Consider the following 6000-nt stretch of genomic DNA (forward strand, 5'->3'; position numbering starts at 1 on the left):
CAACATTCCACCCCAAACACTCCAATCCCAAATCAGCCACAATTCCTGAGGATTTTGGGGGTTTTCCCAAAATCTGAATATTCCATCATTTTACCATTTCCAACCTAAGTAACGTCCTGAGCCTCCTTTTCCTCATCCCAAAAACCTTTGGAATCTCGGCCTGGCTCATTCTGGGATATCTTTCAACCCAAACCCCAAAATTCTGATTTTTTTTACCCATTTTGAGCACCCCTCAAGCATTCCATCCACGATTTTCCCTTTATCCCAATCCCCGAAAATCCCTGCAGGGGTAGGAATTCACTCGGCCTGAACTCCCTTTTTCCAAGGATTCCCCCCCCTTTTTTCCCCCCTTTTTTTCCCCCTTTCCCCCCTTTTCCTTTTATCTTTTCTGTTAAAGGAATTCTGGCCTTTCTATCCTTTTTTTTTTTCTATCTGGGATTGTCCCGGGATCAGATTTGGGATCTCCTCCCACCCCTTGTCCATGGAGATCCTTGGACATGAACTTTAATCCTTGAAAGGATTAAACTGCCATTTAATGGAATTTAAACTCCAATAAATTCCATTCAGACTCCAGTAAATTCCAGTGCCCAATGCCTGCTGCGCCTTGCCCACTGACCAGTGCCCGGTGCGCTGTGGCCAGTGTCCAGTGCCCGGTGCCCAGTCCCCAATTCCCTGTCCCCAGTGCCCAGTTCCCACTGCCCTGTGCCCAGTTCCCACTGCCCAGTCCCCAGTGCCCACTGCCCTATCCCCAGTCCCCAGTGCCCTCTGCCCTGTCCCCAGTTCCCAGTGCCCAGTCCCCAGTGCCCAGTTCCCAGTTCCCAGTTCCCAGTGCCCTGTCCCCGGTTCCCAGTGCCCAGTGCCCGTTGCAGGTCCCGGTGCCCTCTGCCCTGTCCCCTGTCCCCAGTCCCCAGTGCCCTCTGCCCAGTCCCCAGTGCCCTCTGCCCTGTCCCCAGTTCCCAGTGCCCAGTCCCCAGTGCCCACTGCCCTGTTCCCAGTTCCCAGTCCCCAGTCCCCAGTTCCCTGTCCCCAGTTCCCGTTGCAGGTCCCGGTGCCCTCTGCCCTGTCCCCAGTCCCCAGTGCCCACTGCCCTGTTCCCAGTTCCCAGTGCCCAGTTCCCAGTTCCCTGTCCCCAGTTCCTGTTGCAGGTCCCGGTGCCCTCTGCCCTGTTCCCAGTCCCCAGTGCCCAGTCCCCAGTTCCCAGTTCCCAGTCCCCAGTCCCCAGTGCCCAGTCCCCAGTGCCCTCTGCCCTGTCCCCAGTGCCCAGTCCCCGGTTCCCAGTGCCCAGTTCCCGTTGCAGGTCCCAGTTCCCTCTGCCCAGTCCCCAGTTCCCAGTGCCCTGTCCCCAGTTCCCACTGCCCTGTCCCCAGTTCCCAGTGCCCAGTTCCCGTTGCGGGTCCCGGTGCCCGCGGGGCCGGGGCGGGCCGGGGGCGGCGGCGGGGCCGAGCCCCGCTGGGCGGGCAGGAAGCGCCCGCGGCCCCCCGGGCTCGGAGCCGCATCCGGCCGGGGCTGCGGGGGCGCAGGAAACGGGGCGGGGAGAGCGGGAGGGCGGGAGGAGATGGGACGGAGGAGTGGGGGAGCAGCCCAGGACGGGAGGGACACAGGGGAACCTCCGGGGGCACGTCTGGATCCTCACCTGTCCCTCTGTCCATCCATCCATCCCCATCCATCCATCCATCCATCCATCCATCCATCCATCCATCCATCCATCCATCTATCCATCCATCCATCCATCCATCCCCATCCATCCATCCATCCCCATCCATCCATCCATCCATCCATCCATCCCTCCATCTATCCATCCATCCATCCATCCCTATCCCTCCGTCCATCCATCCACCCATGGATTCCATCCCTCCTCTCTCAGGACAAGCTGGAGATTTGGGATTCTCCAGCCTGGCAAGGAGAAGCTCCCGGGACACCCCGGAGCCTTCCCAGGGCCTTGAGGAGCTCCAGGAGAGCTGGAGAGGGGACAGGGGGCCTGGGGACAGGGATGGAGGGACAGGGGGGCCTGGGGACAGGGCTGGAGGGACAGGGATGGAGGGACAGGGATGGAGGGACAGGGGGCTGGGGACAGGGATGGAGGGACAGGGATGGAGGGACAGGGATGGAGGGACAGGGATAGAGGGACAGGGATGGAGGGACAGGGATGGAGGGACAGGGATGGAGGAACAGGGATGGAGGGACAGGGATGGAGGGACAGGGCTGGAGGGACAGGGCTGGAGGGACAGGGATGGAGGGACAGGGATGGAGGGACAGGGATGGAGGGACAGGGATGGAGGGACAGGGATGGAGGGACAGGGGGCCTGGGGACAGGGCTGGAGGGACAGGGATGGAGGGACAGGGATGGAGGGACAGGGGGCCTGGGGACAGGGATGGAGGGACAGGGATGGAGGGACAGGGATGGAGGGACAGGGATGGAGGGACAGGGATGGAGGGACAGGGGGCCTGGGGACAGGGATGGAGGGACAGGGGCCAGGGAACGGCTCCCACTGCCACCGGGCAGGGACGGACGGGATTCTGGCAGGAATTCCTGGCTGGAATGGAATTCCCAGAGTAGCTGTGGCTGCTCCATCCTGGGAGTGTCCCAGGCCAGGCTGGGGCAGGGGGAGGTGGCCCTGCCATGGCAGAGGTGGCACTGGAGGGGATTTCAGGTCCCCTCCCACCTAAACCATCGCAGGATCCTTCGGTTCCTCAGATCCAGAAAATTCCCAATGCGCTCAGAGCCCGCCCAAAGCCCCACGGGACCGAGAGGGGGACAGGAGGGGACAGGCGGGGACAGGAGGGGACAGACGGGGACAGGAGGGGACAGGAGGGACAGGAGGGGACAGGAGGGGACAGGCGGGAACAGGAGGGACAGGAGGGGACAGGCGGGGACAGGAGGGACAGGAGGGGACAGGAGGGACAGGAGGGGACAGCAGGGGACAGGCGGGGACAGCAGGGGACAGGCGGGGACAGGAGGGGACAGGAGGGACAGGCGGGACAGGAGGGGACAGGAGGGGACAGGCAGGGACAGGAGGGGACAGGTGGGGACAGGTTCAGGATGAGTTGGAATTTCTCACCCCGCCCCTCCCCACTTGCTCATTAGGAATTGTGGGGCTGTGACCCAGGAATTAATCACTGCTGAGTGATTAATTGATTAATTAATTAATCATGACTAGGCCCTTGGCAGACAAAAAGCGGCCAAATTCTGGCATCCTGGAGGTTTCCCCCCAAAATTATGTGGAAAAAGTCACCAGCACCTCTCCGGTGTGGATCAGAACAAATTAATGAGTCATTAATGAGTAATTAATGAGTGACACCAGTCAGCTCAGCCCTGACTCACATCCTTCCTGAGGCTGAAATATTTTTGGGGGGCCTTGTGAGCCGCAGGAATGGGAAATTTTTATGAAACTGCCCAAAATCAGGGTGTGAAGGGGTTTGGGATGGGTTTGAGGATTTCCCAGGGGTGCTAAAACCAGCTCTAATGAAGCCTCACATTAATTTAATTCGTGATCAATTGAAACCATCGCTCCCCAGGGCGTGGAGCAGTTGCGGCTCCGCTCTGCAGATTTTTGGGGTGATTTCCTAATTTAGACAAACCCTCCCCGCTCTGCCCTTCCTCCGCTCCGCCCTGCCCCGGTGACAGCGGCGGGACCCGAAACTGAAACCGAGATTTGCGGCACCAAGGCGCTGCTTAAAGGGATTTGTCGAGGTCCGCTCTGCCGCGATGGATTTGGGGTTTTTTGGGGCGTTTTCTCCTTTTCTGCTGCGGAGCTGCGCTGTTGGGGTGGGCGCGTTTCCCCTTCAGCCACCTCAGGTGTCTTCACCAAAATTTAAAATAAATAAATTTATTTCTTTCATTTCCTTCCCAAATAAAGGGTGCGAAGGGGCAAACCCCGGATTCGCCGGTGGGACAGGGAATGTTTATTTATGGGGCTGCCCCCGCAGGAAAGGAGTAGAGAGAAATCACCCGGAAATACTGGGAATATTTATTTATGGGATTCCACCTGCAGGGAATGAGTGAAGAGGAATAATCCTGAATCATTGGGAATATTTCTGTTTGGGATTGCACCTGCAGCTCCCAAAATCTGTGTCATGGCCCCTTTGGGATATCCCAGGAAGCTCCCCCTGCCTTGAGCCCGGAATGGAGCCCTGGAGTGGTTTCCCGGCCGCGTTCCAAATTAGAATTGAGGATCAATTCTAATTTATCGGGAATTGGGAGCAGAAACCCCCTCGGGAATTCCGTTCCCCCCCGTCCTCTGGTTCCCGGGGCCTGCAGGGGAAGGGAGGAACCTTCCGGAACTGGGAATAACCCCAGGAGACCGAGCTGCTCCTACAACCCATCCCACTGGGATTGGGATCCTGCAGCTCATCCCAATGGGATTCCCATCCTGCAGCCCATCCCACTGGGATTGGGATCCTGGAGCTCATCCCACTGGGATTGGGATCCTGCAGCTCATCCCAATGGGATCCTGCAGCTCTTCCCTTTGGGATCATCATTCCCTGCAGCCCATCCCTTTGGGATCGTCATTCCCAGCCCATCCCTTTGGGATCGTCATTCCCTGCCGCTCATCCCTTTGGGATCATCATTCCCAGTTCATCCCTTTGGGATCGTCATTCCCAGCCCATCCCTTTGGGATCATCATTCCCAGCCCATCCCTTTGGGATCATCATTCCCAGTTCATCCCTTTGGGATCATCATTCCCAGCCCATCCCTTTGGGATCATCATTCCCAGCCCATCCCACTGGGATCACCATTCCCAGCCCATCCCTTTGGGATCATCATTCCCAGTTCATCCCTTTGGGATCGTCATTCCCTGCAGTTCATCCCTTTGGGATCGTCATTCCCAGCCCATCCCTTTGGGATCATCATTCCCAGCCCATCCCTTTGGGATCATCATTCCCAGCTCATCCCGGATTCCCATTCCCATCCCGATCCCTCCCTGCATCCCAGGCTGGAGCTGGGAATTCCCTCGGAAAAAAGGGGAATTTTTAATTTTAAAAAGATGGGAATTTTTAACCCAGAGCAATGGGAATTTTTAACTCCAACATGGGAAATTCAAACTCAAAAGAAAGGGGAATTTTTGATCCAAAGGAACGAGGTTTTCTACCCCAAAGGAATGGGAATTTCCACTCCAGAGGAGCAAAGTTGGGATTTTCCATTATTTTTCCCGGCTTTCCTCTGACCCCAACCAAAAATGAGCACAAGGATGGATTTTATCACCAAAAAAATCCAATTTTTGCTCCTTCCCCTCCCTTTGGCTCTCCTGGAGGTGAAATTTTACCCCCAAACCACCCCAGATTTGCCGATTTTCACCCCAAACCAAGCGATACCAGCCAAAAAATTTGTATTTTCTTTTATTTATTAATTTATATTTCTTTTATTCTGTTTATTTATACCGCAGATCCACCCCCCTGACTCTATTTCTTATTTAAAGTTAATTTTTTTTATTCTTTGGTAGCTTAAATTCCCCCAAACACCTCAAATCCAAAGCGAGAATTACCATAATCAACATCACGGTGATAATTCTTACTATAATTATTATTTTTTGGGGCAGTTCTGCTGCTCCAGGTGCCTTTTTAATGAAAATTTTGAGGTATTTTGAATTTTTTCCCAACCTCCCAAATATTTACAGAGCATTTACAGAGAATTTATTGAGATTTACAGAATATTTACAAATACTCACAAATATTCACAATTATTTACACCCCAACCCCATGCACGAACGGAGAAACGAACAAAATCTCTGCCCAAAATGTGAATTTTTAATAGAAAAAATGAACTTTTAGCCGTATTTACACCGGGATAAAAATCTGGGCCACTCTCCCCACAATTCCCGAGGTGATTTTATCCCTCGGTAAAAATATTCCTGAGTTTTTCGGGGGGGGACTGCGGGGTTTGGAGGTTGCTGGATTTAAATATTTATATTTATATATTTATACTCATATAGGATTCTTCATATATTTATATGATTTTTAATATATATTTCTATGATTTTTTATAGGATTATAAATATAAAT

The sequence above is a fragment of the Fringilla coelebs genome (assembly GCF_963513975.1).
Source record: "Fringilla coelebs genome assembly, chromosome: 27".
Lineage (NCBI taxonomy): Eukaryota > Metazoa > Chordata > Aves > Passeriformes > Fringillidae > Fringilla > Fringilla coelebs.